Genomic DNA, 21,690 nt, shown 5'->3' on the forward strand with positions numbered 1-21,690 from the left:
CCCTTCCTCCCCATCCCCCCACTGACCTCAGGCAGAGTGGTGGCAGAATCCCACCACAGATCTCAAGCATGGAGCTATCAGACACACCTCGTCCCCACCCCCGCCCCCACTGATCTCAAGCAGAGAGCTGTCGGATGCTTGGCACTTACCTCCTCACTAACTGGAGCGCCCGAGTCAGACTTTTGTGGAGCATGTCTGTTTTGCCCCGATCCCGGATGGGCGAACGTGGTGGTAAAGGGGGAAGTGCCGGTAAAGTTGGGGGGTGTGCATGGAAATGCATTTAAATGTCCATTCTGCCCGTTTTGGGCACAGTCCCAATCATGGTCATTTTTGGGCCTTGGTAAAGGGGGAACTGGGACGGAGATGGGCGTGGATTGCACTACTCACATCACACCCGACTTTACCAAGTTTCTGCACCTCAAAATGGGCGCAATGCAATGGTAAAATCAGGTCCATAGAGTCTTAGAAGTCTACAGTGCAAAAAAAGGCCTTTCGGTCCATCAAGTCAGTGCCAGTTAAAGACAAACCATCCAATTATTCTAACCCCATTTTACAGCACTTGGTCCATAGTCTTGTATGCCTTGGCATCACAAGTGCACATCTAAAGAAGTTTTGTTGATCTAGATGCTTGTTACCATTTCAAACAGGAATGTGGGGTTGAAGTCACAATCAGATCAGCCATAATCTTACTGAATGGTGGACATTTATTGCCCATCCCTGACTCAACCACATTGTTATTTCTGGAGTCAGATGTAGGCCAGACCAGGGAGGGTTAACAGATTTCCTTCCCTAAAGGACATTAGTGACCCAGATGGACAACAATGGTTTCATGGCCATCATCAGACTTTTAATTCCAGGTTTTTTTATTGAATTGAAATTTGTCACATTCGGATATGGACCTGGGTCCCCAAAGTACTATCTTGGGTCATTGGATTAATAGTCCAGCAACAATACCACTATTCCAGCGCTTCCTCTGATGTAAAAAACTAGATGTAAGGTAGTCACTAATAAAGGCATTCAGGAGAATTGTCCTCATCCAGTGTGTGGTTCGAATGTAGAAATTCCACTGAGGTGAATAACATCTGAGGACACCGGATAAGTATGTGAGGAAGAAAGGAATAGAAAGACATGTTGCTAGAATTGGACAAAGGAGAATGAAATGAAACTCATGTGGGGCAAAGAGCAAATGAGCAGATGGCCTATTTCAATTGGACAGGATGAGATTTGTTCCCTTAATTTCTGACTGTACAACCAATGAACCAATCTGTAGATAAATAAATGAGAATTTTGTTTTCTAAGGAAAGCGTATTAATAATGCATTTTTTGGGTCTTCTTGTAGATTGTTCCTTGAACTCTCATTGCCATTGTTTAATTTGTTCTATTCTCTCTCCCTTTAGGTTACACCCCGTTCCGTTCCACCACCCCCCCCCCGACCCCTCTCCAGTAATGTATGGCCCCCCTCAGGCTAAGATGATGCAGGAGAACGTTTCGCCTTCCTCTGCCACTAAGTTAGAGAGAGTCCAATGAGACTGACAGTTAAGGTAAATTAGCGGGCGCCACCAATGATTACACAGCACATATTGGCTGTGCAAGAAATAAAAAATGCTGTTGGGCAATTGGTTGCAAAGGTAGGACATTTGAGAGTCCACGTCAGGGACTAAAATATCGGTTTAATTGTTCATTGTGAAAGGATTCAGTTGGAATCAATAACCATCCTTACCCCATCCCTCCTGTCTTTGATGAAATAATGTAGAGATGTCAGCATCGGAGTGGGGTGGGCACAGTAAGAAGTCTCACAGCACCAGGTTAAAGTCCAACAGGTTTATTTTGTGTCACAAGCTTTCGGAGCACCACTCCTTGATCAGGTGAGTCAATTTGATAAAATAACTCTACACCATCTGGGTCTTGTATTCTCACATCCTTTTCATCTGCTTGCCCCATCTCAGAAAAACCTAATTAATATTTGCGTCTCCCCGCACCCACACCCCAATCCGACTTTCTCTCCTATTTTCGCTTTAGAAACATAGAAAATAGAAACAGGTGTAGACCAGCCGGCCCTTCAAGCCTGCTCCGCCATTCATTATGATCATGACTGATCATCAAATTCAATATCCTGATTCCCCCTTGCCCCCTATATTCCTCGATCCCTTTAGCCCCAAGAGCTATATCTAATTCCTTCTTGAAATCACACATTTTGCCCTCAACTATTTTCTGTGGTCGTGAATTCCACACATTCACCACCTTCTGGGTGAAGAATTTTCTCCTTACATCAGTCCTAAAAGGTTTATCCCTTATTCTCAAACTATGACCCCTAGTTCTGGACTCCCCCGCCATCGGGAACATTCTTTCTGACTCTACCCTGTCTAATCCTGTTAGAATTTAAAAGGTTTCTAAGAGATCCCTTCTCACTTTTCTAAACTCCTAAGATATTTTAATTCCTGGGATATTTTCTGCCTTAAAAGTGCTACATAGATATACGTGTAGTTATTAACTGTATTTATATCTCAACTGTCCAGTACTGACTGTATCTATAATGGGACAGACAGTCCAGTATTGACAGGGTCTATAATGGGACTCTGTTTTGAACTGACTGTGTCTATAATTGTCCCAGCAATATGTTGTGTAACTTTCTAACAATTTCCTGAATCTCAGATTTGCCTCTCCGGTCTAAAAGTCCATTTTTAATGTTACCCCAATCAGCACTTCCTTATTTATCTTGCCTTCTGTTTGAACCATGGTGACATCTCACACCGAGAATCGTCTTGGATTGCAGTGAATAACAAAATTTACACTCCCCACAATGCCATGGGCTTTTTTATGATTGTGAATGTATCGGGACTTCAGATTTCAGCTTCTTGATATAGCTCAAAAACTAGCATTTTTTACTAGTTTCTCAAAATTTTCTTCGAACCCATTTGTTACTTGCAACTTGGTGCACAGCCTTGGCCAGGAGATGGTGCTAAGCTACAGTTTTCTAACCAGTAATGACTTACTGGACTTATTTTCTGATTCCTATGGAGTTTTTTTTAAGTTTAACTTAATAAAAATTGTTGGGATGTACCAAGTAGCCGGACTTGTCAACCAGGAGTAGGTCAACATTATGGGTGGCACGGTGGCACAGTGGTTAGCGCTGCTGCCTCACAGCATCAGGGATCCAGGTTCAAATCCAGCTTTGGGTGATTGTCTTCGTGGAGTCTGCATATTCTGCATGGGTTTCCTCCGGGTGTTCCGATTTCCTCCCACAGTCTGAAAGGTGTGCAGGTTGGGTGGATTGGCTGTGCTAAATTGACCCATATAATGGGCTGAATGGGCTCCTTCTGCACTACGATTACAGTAGACTGTTGAGATACAACTATTTTATTGCAAGACACCTCACTCTTTCTCTTACATTTAGCCAATTTATAATTTTAACACTAACTCTCACTGCAAGAAGTGACTAATGTTTGAACCCTGTTAGCGGGGGTAACGGGTAACATCATTAGATCAATAGACTATTGGCTTTACCAGGATGTGTGCTTTGATCTACATGTTTGTGCTATCTGCCCTGTAATAAACTGGACTGGCCTTTCCACTTGACTTCATAAAACACCCATTGACATTGGCAGGTGAATTGAGCCAAAAGCTAGTAACAGTAACTGTTCACAGTTATAGCATCAACGCATAACACAACAGATTGCACACTACCAAATCAATGCATCAGAATAATATCTTTCCTTATCCACCAGTCTCTCTGTTCATTTGCATGGGTTTTATGTTCGATTGATATGATTTGGCGCTGTTGAAAGGGGAAGAATGTCAGTGATGGGAACGGAGCATGTTTTGCTTCTCACACCAGCATCAAGCCCTCAAGAATCATGACATTTGGTCCATCATGTCTGTACTGGCTGACAAATCACCATCCAGACTATTTCGTGAAAGGGTTAACATCAGACTTTTTTAAAGTTAAAACTTATTTATTAGTCACAAGTAAGGCTTACATTTACACTGCAATGAAGTTACTGTGAAAAACCTCTAGTTGCCACAGTCCAGTGCCTGTTCAAGCCACTGCACCTAACCAGTACGTCTTGTGGGAGGAAACCGGAGCATCCCAAGAAAACCCACACAGACACGGGGAAAATGTGCAAACTCCACAAAGACATTGACCTAAGCCAGGAACCAAACCCAGGACCCTGATGCTGAGAGGCAGCAGTGCTAACCATTGTGCCACCTTGCTGCTCTGACTGAGGAAACAATAGTGCTGACATGATGATGTAAAGGGAGACATGTGACAAGTACAAGTCTGGTGCTAGTCTGAATGGAATTAACTCGTGGCTTGGACTGAAGAAGTCTTATTGTCTCGTATATCTATACACAGTTATGTTCAATAAACCATTACTGTTCAGACACCATGCCCAGAATTTTCCAGCTGTTCACGCCAAGGGGATCTTCCAGTCCCACCGACTGTACACCCCCCCATGGGTTTTCCAGCAGAGAGTGCTGCATCCACTCTGTCCATGTCCCTCATCATCTTGTACACCTTGATCAGGTCGCCCCTCAGTCCTCTCTGCTCTTATGAAAACAAGCCCAAGCCTACCCAACTGAGGTCAATGGATCTTTGCATGGTCTGTGCCCCGCCCACTTTAATTCCTATGGCGATCGGGATGGGAATGTAGATCTCCAAAGCCACTCACCAAGTATTCTCACTGTACAGTCTTCAGATTCAATGCAATGCCAATGGAAAATGGTTTGAATTCCTGGGGAGGAAATAGATCTCTCATCGTGTAATAAAAACCTCCATATCACTAATGGGGAAAATAAATATATTCTGCCATTCTGAGAAAAGAAAACCTTGCAATATTTGTAATACTTGTTAACAGACCAGAAATGACATCAAAGAAACAATCTATTGTAACAATTTCTTGAAACTGGCATTCGTTTCAGATGAATGGAATATATACTGTGCTGAAATGCTCTCCTTAAGTAAGAATCGTGGCCATTTGGCCCATCATGTCTGTACTAGCTGACAAATCACCATCCAGACTATTTCCTGAAAGGGTTAACATCAGACTAGGAAACAATAGTGCTGATAAGCTGATGTAAAGGGAGCCATGTGACAAGTAGTTTGATAGTAAGTCTGAATGAGAAACTCATGATTTGGACTGAAGAAGTCTTATTGTCTTGTATATCCATACACAGTCATGTTCCATAAGACCATAAGATCATAAGAAGGAGCAAAGTTAGGCCACTCAGCCACTCAATCATGGCTGATATTTTTCTCATCTCCATTTTCCTGCCTTTTCCCCATAACCCCTGATCCCCTTATTAATCAAGAAACTATCTATCTCTGTCCTAAAGACACTCAATGACCTGGCCTCCACAGCCTTCTGCGGCAAAGAGTTCCACAGATTCACCACTTTCTGGCTAAAGAAATTCCTCCTTGTCTCAGTTTAGCCTGAGATTGTGCCCTCTGGTTCTTGTCTTTCCTACTAGTGGAAACATCCTCTCCATGTACACTCTATCCAGGCCTCGCAATACCTTGTAAGTTTCTATAAGATCCTACCCCCATACTTCTAACCTCAATAAATATTGAGTAAATCATTGACAATGGCCAGATCAGAAGATTGGCTAATGATGGGTCACCCCTACTGCTGTAAAACATGTAGCAGATTGTGTGAAAAATCCCCTCTCTCTGAGACAGACACAGCAACAATCAACATCATAGCAGCGGGTGAAGGACCCCAAAATCTCCAAAACTAAAAACTGAAAAATCTGCACTCTGTCCTGACAAAACGCCCCAAAATGCAAACCCTCAATGAAATCTTTGGAAATCACCAGAAGGATTCCAGAATAAACATGGATGCTGAGGAACAGAGAGGAAATGCACTGTGCCGCTCAAGAAGGACTCCACCAAAGCACGTGGAGGTCTGTCAAAAATCATGATAAAAAAGCAGAGTTAAAGAACCTGGAGGATGAGCAAACTTTTAAAAAGGTTTCTAAATGAGACGCAGCAATGGGAAAGCACTGAGAGATGATGTATTTTTAAGTGCATAACTTAAAAAACACGGCAGCCCTGTTTCAGCGTGGCACCAAAACACACATGATGACTAGCCAGTTAAAAAATCAGGCACAAAATTTGATCCTCCAGTAATACAGCAAAGGAACTAACTGGCGTTAATCACCATTGAAACAATATTTCCAGGGATTCAGAAAAGATCTGAGATAGCTCAGTAATCTCGGTAGATACCCAATAAACACAAGCACCGTGGGTAAACCCGATGACTGCAGCACCATTTAAAACATTTAACGCACACCTTTCCTGATTTGACTGGTGGCACAGTGGTTAGCACTGCTGCCTCACAGCGCCAAGGATCTGGGCTCGATTCCTGGCTTGGCTCACTGTCTGTGTGGAGTTTGCACATCTCTGTGGGTTTCCTTCGAGTGCTCCAGTTTCCTCCCACAGTCAAAAGATATGCAGGTTAGGTGGATTGGCCATGCTAAATTGCCCCTTAGTGTCCAAATATATGTAGATTAGATGGATTAGCCAAGCTAAATGTGTGGAGTTACAGGGACAGGGCTGGGGGAGAGGGCCTGGATAAAATATTCTGTTAGAGTGTCAGTACATACTCGATGGGCCATATGGTCACTTCTGCATTGTAGGCATTCTGTGATTCTATGAAAATAGCAATGGATTAAAAATTTGCGTAGTTGGAAGGGACAGACCAGACATGGACTTGGATGTTATGGAGACAAAGAATTTTAAGATACAGAATTGCATCAGGACTAAGTAATAAGAATGTGATTGCATTGGGGGAGGTGCAGAGGAAATGGAACATTAACGTTATGAAGAGAGGTTGGGTAGGCTTGGATTGTTTTCATTAGAACAGAGAAGGGTGATAGTGTACAAGATTATGAGGGACATGGACAGAGTGAATAAGGAGCACCTTGGAGCTTTGACAAAGGGTCATCTAAACTTGAAACATCAGTTCTTTTCTCTCCTTACAGATGCTGCCAGACCTGCTGAGATTTTCCAGCATTTTCTCTTTTGGTTTCGGATTCCAGCATCCGCAGTAATTTTCTTTTATTCGGTGGAGCGGCACAGTGGTTAGTATTGCTGCCTCATAGCACCAGAGGCCCCTGTTCAATTGCCCGGCTTGGGTTACTGTTTGAGAGGAGTTTGCATGTTCTCCCCGTGTCTGCGTGGGTTTCCTCCAGGTGCTCCAGTTTCCTTTCACAGTCCAAAAGACATGCGGGTTAGGTGGATTAGCCTTGCTAAATTCTCCCTCAAAGTACCCGAGTGTAGTGACAAGCAGATTTTCACAGTAACTTTTTGCAGTGTTAATGTAAGCTTATTTATGACTAATAAATAAATTTTGGATAAGGTGCAGCTGTTCCCTTTAGCTGAAGGGGACATAGATTCAAGGTGAGGGGCAGGAGGATTAGGGGGAATGTGGGGAAAATCTTTTTTTTTACCCAGAGGTGATGATGGTCCAGAATGCGCTGCCTGGGAGGGTGCTGAAGGCGGGATGCCTCACATCCTTTAAAAGTTTCTGGATGAGAACTTGGCACATCATAACATTCAGGGCTCTGGGCCAAGTGTTGGCAAGTGGGATTAATGGGAGTTCAGTTGTTTCTAATGCGTTGGTGTGGACTCGATGGGCCGAAGAGCCTCTTCTGCAGTGTATAATTCTAATATCGGAGGCAAAGTAAATTAGAACATGATTGTATTCAGTTGATGCAATTGCTGATGATGTGATAGCCAGACGAGGCATTGATGAAGCATCTGACAACATTGAAGAGGTCACATATACTCTAATCTACAGAGTAATAAAATTATGGAAAGAGCAACGTTTAATAGAAGCATCCATAATCCTGGAGAATCGGCAGACACTTTTATCAATGGTTTGTATTGTTTGGCTGAAGGCTGTGAATATGGTAACCTTAAGTCTGAGCAGATACGAGAACACTGTGATTGTAGCAACTGATTATGAGCTTCCTGATCTCCTTCAAACCAAAGAAAATTTTCAATTTGTAGAAGGTGATGCAGATTGTCAGACAATCTGAGGTCCGCCAGCAAAATAGATTCATATTAAGAGGAGAAGATAAACCATGGCATAGAACACCCACAATGATGGTACAGCTCATTAAATAATAAAATACAAAAGACATTCCAGGGCAAAAATGACCATAAAGTGAAAGTTTATTTATTAGTGTACAAGCTGGCTACATTAACACTGCAATGAAGTTACTGTAAAGATCCCCTAGTCGCCACATTCTGGCACCTGCTTGGGTACACTGAGGGAGAATTTAGCATGGCCAATGCACCTAACCAGCATGTCTTTCAGACTGTGGGAGGAAACCAGAGCATCTGGAGGAAACCCACGCAGACACAGGGAGAATGTGCAAACTCCACACAAACAGTGACCCATGCCAGGAATCGAACCTGGGTCCCTGATGCTGTGAGGCAGCAGTGCTAACCACTGTGCCACCGTGCTGTTCACCATCCAATTAAACCTCAAGATGGCAGTAAACCATGCCAGCTCTGTGGCCCCAAAAAGCAGTGTCCTTCAAGCATGGCAGAATGTTTCCACTGTAAAAAACTGGGGAAATGTGCAGATCAAAAATCTCAAAGTATACAGAGGATCAGCAGCCAAGCTTCTCACAAAAACAAATGAGAAGAGTCATACCAAGACGAAGAGCAACAGTGGGTTAGTAAATTTGTTGACACCAAGATTGGTGGAGTAGTGGATGAGGTGGAGGGCTCTTGTAGGCTGCAAAGAGACATTAATAGGATGCAGAGCTGGGCCGAAAAGTGGCAGATGGAGTCTAACCCTGATAAGTGCGAGGTGATTCATTTTGGTAGGACAAACTTGAGTGCAGAATACAGGGTCAACTGCAGGGTTCTGAGGAATGTGGAAGAACAGAGAGATCTTGGGGTTCATATCCACAGATCTCTGAAAGCTGCCACTCAAGTGGATAGAACCATGAAGAAGGCTTATAGTGTGCTAAGCGTTAATTAACAGGGGGTTTGAATTTAAGAGCCACAGAGTTATGCTGCAACTATACAGGACTTTGGTGAGACCACTTTTGGAATATTTTGTGCAGTTCTGGTCACCTCATTATAAGAAGGATGTGGAAGCATTGGAGAGAGTGCAGAGGAGATATACCAGGATGCTGCCTGATTTGGAGGGTAGGTGTCATGAGGAAACATTGAGGGAGCTGGGGCTTTTCTCTTTAGAGCGGAGGAGGATGAGAGGCAACTTAATAGAAGTTTATAAGATATGAGGGGGATAGATAGAGTGGATGTTCAGAGACTACTTCCTTAGATGGATGTAGCTGTTACTAGGGGGCATAACTATAAGGTTCATGGTGGGACATATAGGAGGGATGTCCGAGGTATGCTCTTTACTCAGAGAGTGGTTGGGGTGTGGAATGCTCTGCCTGCTGTGATAGTGGAGTTGGACACTTTAGGAACTTTCAAGCAGTTATTGGATTGGCACATGGAACACACCAGAATAATAGAGAGTGGGATACCTTGATCTTCGGTTCAGACATAGCTCGGCACAACATTGAGGGTCGAAGGGCCTGTACTGTGCTGTACTGTTCTATGTTCTAAGTTCTATGCTAATGCTTCCGAGGCCAGATTAAAGATCCCAGAGATACCTCTGGATTGCTGACATATGAATCAATGGGCACATTATTCATTTTAAATTAGAGACAGGAGTAAGTGTGGCAGTTCTGTCCGATAAAGAACCACAACTAGCCAACCTCTGGCTGTAGTGCATAAACATTCCATTATATGGCCCAAGAAGGATCAGACTACCAGTTATAAACATGCTTCTGGAACAAATCCAGTATAGGATACGAGAGACACTATAGTTGCGATTTTCCAGCCACACTCATCCCAAGGCTAGAAATTTCCACCCAGGGTTAACAGGCCTTTACATGATATGCCCCTGTCCGCTACGATTCCTGTGGCAGGCGGGACAGGAAAATTCCAACCTGTATGTGATTTGAAATCAGGAACTTTTTGTTCAGAACCAAGGCACTTGTGTTGTGTTCAACCTACAAAACTACAAAAATTACAAAGATTGTGAACGTAGCCCAATCCATCACGCAAACCAGTCTCCCATCCATTGACTTTGTCTACACTTCCCACTGCCTTGGCAAAGCAGCCAGCATAATTAAGGACTCTACGCACACTGGACATTCTCCCTTTCACCTTCTTCCTTTGGGAAAAAGGTACAAAAATTTTGAGGTACCAACCCTCTCAAGAACAGCTTCTTCTCTGTGCTGTCAGACTTTTGAATGGACCTACCTTATGTTAAATTAATCTTCCTCTGCACCCTAGCTTTGACTGTAACACTACATTCTGCACCTCTCCTTTACCTCTCTATGAACGGTACGCTCTATCTGCATAGCGTGCAAGAAACAATACTTTTCATTGTATGTTAATACATGTGACAATAATAAATCAAATCAAAACCTCATTGAAACAGGGAGAAAAGTCATTACCTGTACCAAGTTGGAGACCCTCAAACCATTCAACAGCACTGATGACCTCGACTGAGACTTCAGTGAGAATTTTCAAACTCTGCTGAGGCAGCTAATCCAGCTCCTTTCCAATCAGATAAAGGTAATCTTGCTCAGCCTGGAGAGGAAAGAGGTCAACTGGATCCACCAGTGCCTGAGTGCGACCACAGCCTTCATCACTCGGCAGAGAAGGTCAAAGGTGGAACCCAGATGATAGGAGACGCTGGTCCAATCCTGTATTCGCCTGTCAATATTGACCCTTTTGTGAGTGCATCCGCACAGATCCATCAATCAAACTCAAGAGCCCAGGGTTCAAATAACAAAATGATTCCACAACTAAAAACAAAACCAAGTCACATGAGGTCCAAGAGATGATACTGACCTTCTCACCATCCTGGGGTTACTGCAATTGGGGAGGCAACAAGACAGGAATCAAATGCCTTCCTCACTACAGGTGACCACAATACAGGACCCTTCAGGATCTAGGACCTCCTTGGTGTCATTGCTCTAAAGCCAAAGCATGGCGGATGAATCCATTTTTTAAAAAGTGTCAATTCAGTGAACAAGGGTAGGAGACATAGTCAACAGTAAAGAAAGTGATAAACCCTTCACCCTCCACCACAGAAAGGAAAGTATTGATAGGAAAAAGAAAAACAGCAAGGAGAGGAAGAAACTAAAACACCAAGTATGGCAGCTTCTACTGTCAGAATAAAGAAATTCAAATTGAGACTACCAATCCTTCAAACTTCAAAAGAACATTGTTCAGGGAGAGTTGTGAGACCTCCAATTACATCTGTTAAAGACTTGGGGGAGAAAGGGAAACATGTAAATAGACAACATAGAACATAGAAAAACTACAGCACAAATAGGCCCTTCAGCCCACAAGTTGCGCTGATCATATCCCTCCCTACTAGGTCTATCTATAACCCTCAATCCTATTAAGTCCCATGTACTCATCCAGAAGTCTCTTAAAAGACCCTACAAATTTGCCTCCACCACCACTGACGGCAGCCGATTCCACTCACCCACTAGTCTCTGAGTGAAAAACGTACCCCTTACATCTCCTCTGTACCTACTCCCCAGCACCTTAAACCCGTGTCCTCTCGTAGCGACCATTTCAGCCCTGGGAAATAGCCTCTGAGAATAAGAACATAAGAACATAAGAAATAGGAGCAGGAGTAGGCCATCTAGCCCTTCGAGCCTGCCCCGCCATTCAATAAGATCATGGCTGATCTGTCGTGGCTCAGTTCCACTTTCCCGCCCTCTCCCCATAGCCCTTAATCCCTTCTCTTATCAAAAACCCATCAACCCGCTTCTTAAAAATATTCACCCGATCTATACCTCTCAACATCTTATAAACCTCTATCAGGTCACCTTTCATCCTTCGTCTCTCAGGGAGAAAAGACCGAGCTCCGTCAACCTATCCTCATAAGGCATGCCACCCAATACAGGCAACATCCTTGTAAATCTCCTCTGCACCCTTTCAATGGCTTCCACATCCTTTCTATAATGAGGTGACCAGAACTGAGCACAGTACTCCAAGTAGGATCTGACCAGGGTCTTATACAGCTGCAGCATTATCTCCCGACTCTTAAACTCAATTCCTCGATTGATGAAGGCCTGTACACCATATGCCTTCTTGACCACATCCTCTACCTGCGAGGCTGATTTAAGAGTCCTTTGGACCCGGATCCCAAGATCCTTCTGATCCTCTACACTGCTAAGAGTCTTACCCTTGATATTATATTCCTTCATCCCATTTGACCTGCCAAAATGGACCACTATACATTTATCCGGGTTGAAGTCCATCTGCCACTTCTCTGCCCAGTCTTGCATCCTATCTATGTCACGCTGCAACTTCTGACATCCCTCCAGACTATCCACAACACCACCAACCTTCGTGTCGTCGGCAAACTTACCAACCCATCCCTCCACTTCCTCATCCAGGTCATTTATGAAAATTACAAACAGCAAGGGTCCCAGAACAGATCCCTGGGGCACTCCACTGGTGACTGACCTCCATGCAGAAAAAGACCCATCCGCAACCACTCTCTGCCTTCTGCGGACAAGCCAGTTCTGGATCCACAAGGCAACAGCGTCTTGGATCCCATGCCCTCTCACTTTCTCAAGAAGTCTTGCATAGGGGATCTTATCGAACGCCTTGCTGAAGTCCATATAAACCACATCTACCGCTCTTCCTTCGTCAATGTGTTTAGTCACATTTTCAAAGAATTCAACCAGACTCGTGAGGCATGACCTGACTTTACCAAAGCCATGCTGACTACTTTTAAGCATACTAAACTTCTCTAAATGTTCATAAATCCTGTCCCTCAGGATCTTTTCCATCAATTTACCAACTACTGAGGTTAGACTCACTGGTCAGTAATTTCCTGAAATATCCCTATTCCCCTTCTTGCATATAGGAACCACATCCGCAATCCTCCAAACCTCCGGAACCTCTCCCGTCTCCATCGACGACGCAAAGATCATCACCAGAGGCTCTGCAATCTCTTCCCTCACCTCCCACAGTAACCTGGGGTACACCCCATCCGGTCCCCGCGACTTATCTATCTTGATGCTATTCAAAATTTCCAACACATCCTCTTTCTTAATGACCACATACTCAATCTTTTCAGTCCGCTGCAAGCCTGCAGTACAACCACCCAGATCTTTTTCCACCGTGAATACCGAGGTAAAGTGTTCATTAAGCACCTCTGCTATTTCTACCGGTTCTGTACAAACTTTCCCACCTTCACACTTTATAGGTCCTATTCCTTCACATCTGATCCTTTTACTCTTCACATATTTGTAGAACACCTTAGGGTTCTCCTTAATCTTACCCGCCAAGGCCTTCTCATGACCCCTCTGGCTCTCCTAATTTCCTTTTTAAGTTCCTTCCTACAAGCCATATACTCCTCTAGATCCCTCACATCACCTAGCTCTCTGAACCTTCTGTACACCTTTCTTTTCTTTTTAACTAGGTTCATTACAACTTTCATACACCATGGTTCCCGTAACCTACCAAAACCTTCCTGTCTCATTGGAACGTGGTCGTGCAAAGCTCCAGACAAACATTCCTTGAAAATCTGCCAGATTTTCTACCAAATATAAATGAAAATATATGTGGATTAAGGTGATGGGGGTAGGTGCAGTATTAGGGCGTTCAGGGTGATATGGGTTAGAGTGGGACTGACAACAGTACCGCACACATGATGATGTAATGGGAGTCATATGAATAGTAGTAACCTGGTAATAATCTGAATGGAGATACTTTGAGGCGTGGATGAAGAAGACATGTTGTCATATACAATTCTTTTCTCTGACATATCTGTACATAGCTATGGTCTACAATAAATATGTACAATTCAGCCTCAAACCTCTTCTCTAGACAACCATATCAATTACAACATGGGCCGGGGGGGGCGTGTGGCAGTGGTGGTGAGGGAATGTGAGGGCTGAGCACCGGAGAGTTGTTATTTTTTGTTTCATTCTTTTTGTCTGCAGTGCCAAGTGTCAGAGCATCGAGAGAGGTCATTCGCCCAGCCCGTCTCCACGCCAAGCATCCCCAGCATTTTGTCTGGGGGCTGTGGGTACGATGCCCACAGTGCCCACCACCAGAATTAAGATAGGGAATCAGGGGCACTATTCCAGGGATCGGAATCGCACAACTGAGAATTCTCCTGAGTCTGGGCAGGAGTGAAATCTCTTCTGATGCCAGAGTGAAGTTTCAGGACTAGCAGTCTATCCATTGTAAGTACAGAGGGCATTGTCTCCAAGTGCGAGCACCCGACCCAATCCTTCCCAGGGAAACAACCTGGGCATCCTTTTAATCTTTAATCGGAACGTAACCTAAGCCAGTTTGCAACAGAACTGGTCACATGACCACCTTTATTGTTATCCCAAATTAAAGATGCAAGTCTACAAAATTGATGCGTCCCCCCTATCAGTGTGGGTGAGCATGTAAAATAAAGTGTGTGGCTATTCCACCTCATCCACCTACCCCAAGCTCAGCATCAAAATACCAGGTGGGGAGGTGGGCCTGTGCCAAGTTCAGTAGCTCACCTGCCATGTTTAAACAGATATTCTCGAGTCCAATATGCTTGTTTCTAAGACAACTGACCCAGATAATATGCTGCCCATGCCATAAAGCATCTGGTGTGGGCAGTCGAGCAGGAATGGCAGCCTGATTTAAATTCTTCAAAGGAGAGGAAAGAATTTGAGGGGGGAGGATTGCTACCTTTGGGGGCTGCTCTTTGCTGATCGGTGTGGGGGAAGTGGGCTAGAGCCTGAAGGTAAACTCATCCCTTTCTTCCTACCCATCCACAACCTCAAACCCATCCCACCACTAGCTTAGTTGACCTGCCCAATCTATCCCTGCCCAAGGCCATGGATTTACCTGGCTCCAATTCATAGGTCTTCTTCCCCGTTAACTTTTCTTCCAGAGGGACTGTGGTACTAGCATACCCTGTAATAATCTACCCACAGTCCCATCTCATGGGAAGGCAATACCCAGTGGTATTATCGCTAGACTATTAATCCAGAAACTCAGCTAATGTTCTGGGGACCCGGGTTCAAGTCCTGCCACAGCAGATGGTGGAATTTGAATTCAGTAAAAAAACTGGAATTAAGAATCTACTGATGACCCATTGTTGATTGTCGGAAAAACCCATCTGGTTCGCTAATGTCTCTTTAGGGAAGGAAATCTGCCGTCCTTACCCAGTTTGGCCTACATGTGACTCCAGAGCCACAGCAATGTGGTTGACTCTCAACTGTCCTTGGGCAAATAGAGATGGGCAATAAATGCTGGTCAGCCAGCAATGCCCTAGTCCCATGAATGAATAAAAAAAACTTTATAAGTGTAACCCCGATTTCAATTAAATTTGCAAGAAGTTGCAAGGGCTTGGGTCCATGCTTGCTTGAAGCAGCGATTGCCACTGGCATGGATTCTCAAACAGTTAAGATCAGGGTCTTATAAAACACTCCGGTTTGTGTGGGTTTCGACATCATTTTTCAGAGAATAATGAGACTTGGAAACAGAGAACTCCATTAAGCCGAAAGCTTCAATTAATGTCACGGCATTAGAGAGATCAAAGCAATTTTCTGGCTTGTCAGTTTTTTTTCCAGCACTGTAATAAGCCGTGAAGACTAATTATACCGTCAATGTTCTCACCTTTCAGCAACACTTCAATTAATGTGTGGGGAGCATGTCTTTCTTATTCAGAAATTTGTTTGTGCAGGGAAGATGTAAAAGAAAGCAAATGCTACTCTCACCCCTGGGTGAAAATATTACCCTTTCTGTGCCCATGCCAACTGTGGTTGGAGGGGGCGTTTGGTGCAAAGAGAGAACAACAAGGATCTGTGCATCTTTGAGTGATTGCCTTAACAAGGGAAGCGGGAACGACAGAGCCTGCCTCCCTACTGTGACAGCGGAGGATATAACTTTAAACTTTGACTACATCTTATGTACAGTGCAGTCCTTCTGTGGATTGTTTTTTTTTCAGATTTTGTGTGACATTATCTGGAAAGAGCTGGGACAATGTTTGTTTCAGAGTGGGATGGCAAATGCGGGAGGGGTGCTGCAGGTGATGGAGTGGAGTGGGTGGTACTCAGTCCTCCTGTTACGCAGGGGAAGGAGCCACACTGCTTTTAGGAAAGCTGGATTGGTGGCATTAAACTGAGAGAACTTGTTTTGTGAGTCCGAATCAGAGAAGTCCAGATCTGTGTGGCGCTGAGAATATTGTCAAGCTGGGTTAAAAGTTTATAAGTTTATTTTATTATTGTCTCAAGTAGGCTTACATTAACACTGCAATGAAGTTACTGTGAAAATCCCCTTGTCGCCACACTCCCGACACCTGTTCGGGTACACTGAGGGAGAATTTAGCATGGCCAATGCACCCTAACCAGCACGTCTTTCGTACTGTGGGAGGAAACTGGAGCACCCGGAGGAAACCCACGCAGACACAGGGAGAGCTTGGAGAATCCACACAGACAATGATCCAAGCCGGGAATTGAACTCAGGATCCAGGCACTGTGAGGCAACAGTGCCACCATGTCACCCCATGTTAGTCAGGCTGATTTGTGAGAAATCTATTTTACTGAGTTCTGCACTTTAGAAAGCGACTCGCAGTGTGAGAAAGCTGGTTTAGTGAATCCCACAGTGTGAGAAAGCTGGTTCAGTGAGTCTCACAGTGTGAGAAAGCTGGTTTAGTGAGTCACAGTGTGAGAAAGCTGGTTTAGTGAGTCTCGCAGTGTGAGAAAGCTGGTTTAGTGAGTCACAGTGTGAGAAAGCTGGTTGAGTGAGTCACAGTGTGAGAAAGCTGGTTTAGTGAGTCACAGTGTGAGAAAGCTGGTTTACTGAATCCCACAGTGTGAGAAAGCTGGTTTAGTGAATCCCACAGTGTGAGAAAGCTGGTTTAGTGAGTCACAGTGTGAGAAAGCTGGTTTAGTGAGTCACAGAGTGAGAAAGCTGGTTTAGTAAGTCAGTGTGAGAAAGCTGGTTTAGTGAATCCCACAGTGTGAGAAAGCTGGTTTACTGAGTCTCATACTGTTAGAAAGCTAGTTTAGTGAGTCTCACACTGTTAGAAAGCTGGTTTAATGAGTCTCACAGTGTGAGAAAGCTGGTTTAGTGAGTCCCACAGTGTTGGAAAGCTGGTTTAGTGATTCCCGCAGTGTTAGAAAGCTGGCTTAGTGAGTCTTGCAGTGTGAGAAAGCTGGTTTAGTGAGTCTCACAGTTTGAGAAAGCTGGTTTAGTGAGTCATATTGTGTGAGAAAACTAGATCACTGAGACCTGTGCTGAATTTCTGAACCGCAAACCTTGTTACCTCCACATGTACCAATCATCCTGCCATATCTTACACAGCAGATTTTCTATGAAATTGACTGGCGAATGGTGCATCAGGAATGAGCCTGATTGAATACTGATGCCTGGTCCAAAGACATGAAGGGAAGGTGACCTGTCTTCAGTTTTCCTTCCACATGGTGAGGATGAAAGTTTCCTCCTTAGATGTTACAATGGGAGATTTTGGATAATATGAGGCAGCAGGAACTGTGGATGGTTTCGCCTTTCTTATCGGGGCCACTGGAACTATGGCTCTCCAGTGAAAGCAACCAGCTCAGCAAAGACTAGGGATTGAACCCGAGCTATCCTTGTCTAGATTATCTGTGAACATTGGAGTGAGGCAACATAACTGGTTGTTTTTTAATAGAAAAAAAGGAATGCCCTGTCCCCTGTCTCAGAAATATCTCACAAAAATTGCCTTCATTCCTTAGCAAGATACAAAAAGCAGCAAATGAGATTGGGAGCAATGGAAATAAAGAATTGCTTGCATTTACATAATGCCTTTTACATTATCAGGATTTCCAAAAGTACTTTGAAACTAATGAGTTACTTTTGACCTGTGTTCACTGTTCTTTGTTGGTTGTCATATATTTATTTTTCTAAATTCATCCCACAATTGTTCTCGATCATCATTAGACTTTTAATTCCAGATGTTTTATCAATTTCAAATTTCACCATTTGCATTGGTGGGATTCGAACCCTGATCTCCACAGCATTATCCTGGGTCTCTGGATTACTATTCCAATGACAATACTATTACTCCATTCACTGTTCTATTGTAGGAAATAACAGTAGCCAAAAACAATCAGTTCCTACAAACATAAATGAGATAATGACAGATATTCTGTCTTAGTGATATTGATTAAGGGATAAATATTGGCCAGAGAAGAACTCTGCTACTGCTCTTTTGAAATGGTGCCTTGGGATCCACCTGAAAAGGCAGATGAAATGTCAGGTTAACATCTCATCCAAAGACAACATTTCTGACAATGCAGCACTAGAGAGTCAGTCTCATGTTTGTGTTCTCATCTCGGAAGACTGAAACCAAAACCTTCTGGTTCAGGTGAGAATGTTACCCGTTGAATCACAGCTAATACAAGCGACCAATTAATCTTGAATCATAGAATCCCTGCAGTGCAGAAGGAAGCCATTCAGCCCATCGCGGTTGCACCAACTCTCTGACAGAGTACCTTATCCAGGCCCTCTTCCCCACCCTCTCCACACAATCCCATACATTTACCATGACTAATCAATCCAAACTGCACATCTTTAGACACTAAGGGGAAAACTGGCATGGACAATTCACCTAACCTGCACATCTTTGAGTGTGGGAGGAAACCGGAGCACACAGAGGAAATCCATGCAGATATGGGAAGAATATGCAGAGACAGTCACCCAAGGCTGGAATTGAACCCGGATCCCTAGCACTGTGAGGCAGCAATGCTTACCACTGTGCCACCAAGGGAAGTCCCTGACTGTTCAAATATTGACACGTTATTGTTGGAAAATCCACGCACACCACCCAGCAGGCCCTCAGGTTGAATATCTCACACAAAGGCTAGCACTAATGACAATACAGCATCCTTAATATTACTAAAGGAGTAGTGTCACCTTCAGTTATGTGTCCTGATGTGGGACTTGAACCCATCCCTCAGACTGAGAGAGAAGGAGGAACTGACTACACAAAGTTCATTCTACTTCAAATTTCTTAGAATTAATGTCCTTTATATGCCAGGCTCTTGGCAATCATGGAACTACGGCACAATTATTTTGAACTACTATCATAATCATTACCTTATTATTTGGGGACTGCATTCCTATCCACAGCACTTAAATTTTATGATACTGAGTAAATATTTTGATCTGAATTTCGGCAGATTCTATTTAATTTCTTTGTCTTCATTATTGGCAAACTCTGGGTTGTTAGAGAAATATTTTGTTTGGTTCCACTACTCACATTTAGCAAACTTGGACTATGTGTTCCTCAGAAGGTATTTGTCTGTATAGCGGCCTCCTTATTTGAGAAAGGATATACTGTTGCTGGAGGGGGTGCAGAGGAGATTCACTAGATCGATTCCAGAGTTGAGAGGGTTGGCTTACGAGGAGAGACTGAGTAGACTGGGGCTATACTCATTGGAATTCAGAAGAATGAGGGGAGATCTTATAGAAACACAAACGATTATGAAGGGAATAGTTAAGATAGAAGCAAGGAGGTTGTTTTCAATGGCAGGTTAAACGAGAACTAGGGGGCGTGGCCTCAAAATAAGGGGGAGCAGATTTAGGACTGAGTTGAGGAGGAACTTCTTCACACAAAGGGTTGTGAATCTGTGGAATTTCCTGTCCAGTGAAGCAGTTGAGGCTACCTCATTGAATGTTTTTAAGGCAAGGATAGATACATTTTGAACTGTAAAGGATTTAAGGGTTATGGTGAGCAGGCGGGTAAGTGGAGCTGAGTGCACGAAGTGTCATGATCTTATTGAATGGCGGAGCAGGCTCGAGGGGCCAAATGGCCTACTCTTGCTCCTAGTTCTTATACTTTTATGTACCGTGAACGAACTAGCATTTGTACCCAAAATTCACCAATCAGAAAATGAACCCCCTAAACATTTCTAACACCATTTTCATCAAGTTCACCCAAGGTTTTATGCTCCCCACCGAGGCAAAACAGTGAGAATCCACATTGCCAACCATTCCAGAGGAATTCACATGAATTTCAAAAAGAGCAAGAATGTGTTTCAAAGAAGTGAAAGGAGTGGGGCGGCACAGTGGCACAGTGGTTAGCACTGCTGCCTCACAGTGCCAGGGACACAGGGTCGATTCCTGGTTTGGATCACTGTCTGTGTGGAGTTTGCACCTTCTCCTCCTGTCTGTGTGGGTTTCCTCTGAGTGCTTCGGTTTCCTCCCACATTCTGAAAGGTGTGCAGGTTAGGGTGCATTGACCCAAACAGGCACCGAACTGTGACGACTAGGGGATTTTCACACTATCTTCACTGCAATGTTAACGTAAGCCTCACTTGTGACTAATAAATAAACTTTACTTTGAATGTGACTTGGATGAGAAGACTGAAGGTACAGTTGCTAAATTTGCTGATGACACAAAGGTAGTGGCACAGTGGTTAGCACTGCTGCCTCACGGCACCAGGGACCTGGGTTCAATTCCAGCCTAGGGCCACTGTCTCGTAGAGTTGCATGTTCTCCCTGTGTCTGCATGGGTTTCCTCCCGTTGCTCCGGTTTCCTCCCACAGTTCCAAAGACGGGGTGATTAGGTGCATTGACCGTGCTAAATTCTGCCTCAGCATACCTGAGCAGGTGCCAGAGTGTGGCAACTAGGGGAATTTCACTATAACTTAATTGCAATGTTAATGTAAGCCTACTGTGCCTAATAAAAAACTTTAACCACTCCACGAGGGGAGGGAGAGAGAGAGGCTCCTGCGGGGGGAGAGAGAGAAAGAGAGGCACCAATGGGGGAGGGGGTAGAGAGAGAGAGGGGGGGCTCACATGGGGGGAGGGGAGAGAGATATGTTAAATAAGTGGGCAAAAATCTGGCAATTGAAATATAATGTGGGCAAATGTGAAATTGTCCATTTTGGAAAGAAGAATAAAAAAGAAGCTTATTATCTAAATGGTGAGATTGAAGAGCCCTGAGGTGCAGAGGGATCTGGGTGTCCCAGTGCAAGAATCACAAAAGGCTAGTGTACAGGTTCAGTAAGTAATTAGAAAAGCTAATAGAATGTTATCATTCATTGTGAAGAGAATGAATTAAAACATAGGGAAGTTATGCTTCTGTTGTACAAGGTGTTGGTAAGACTACATTTGATGTATTTGTACAATATTGATCTCCTTATTTAAGGAAAGATATAAATGCATCAGAAGGAATTCAGGCTAATTCCAGGAACGGTTAGATTGTCTTATGAGGGAAGGTTGAAGAGGTTAGGTTTGTATCCAATAGACTTTAGAAGAGTAAGAGACGAGTTGATCGAAATCTTTAAGATCCTGAGGAGTATTGACAGGGTAGTTGTGAAGGCGATGTTTCCTCTCCCATGATTAAGAAAATTTGGCATGTCAGCTGTGACTGTCACCAACTTCTACAGATGCACCATTAAAGCATTCTTTCTGATTGTATCACAGCTTGGTATAGCTCCTGCTCTGCCCAAGACCACAATGAACTACAAAAGGTCGTGAATGTAGCCCAATCCACCACGCAAACCAGCCCCCATCCATTGACTCTGTCTACACTTCCCGCAGCCTCGGCAAAGCAGCCAGCATAATTAAGGAGCCCACAACACCCCGGACATCCTGTCTTCCACCTTCTCCCGTCGGGAAAAAGATGCAAAAGTTTGAGG

The 21,690-nt window shown here is 43.9% G+C and overlaps 1 protein-coding gene across 1 annotated transcript in view; it reads left to right on the top strand.

Annotated features, from left to right (window-relative positions):
- Positions 1 to 1,471: 1,471 nt before the first annotated feature.
- The window catches only part of LOC145361787 (synaptotagmin-1-like), a 151,388-nt gene continuing 131,169 nt past the window's right edge, over positions 1,472 to 21,690 (top strand). Inside the window, exon 1 of the mRNA XM_080217763.1 lies at positions 1,472 to 1,541. The gene's annotated coding sequence lies outside the window, so the exon portion shown is untranslated. The remainder of the gene's footprint in view (positions 1,542 to 21,690) is intronic.

Source organism: Carcharhinus amblyrhynchos, chromosome 35, assembly GCF_965287045.1.
Source record: "Carcharhinus amblyrhynchos chromosome 35, sCarAmb.v2.hapA, whole genome shotgun sequence".
NCBI classification, from domain to species: domain Eukaryota; kingdom Metazoa; phylum Chordata; class Chondrichthyes; order Carcharhiniformes; family Carcharhinidae; genus Carcharhinus; species Carcharhinus amblyrhynchos.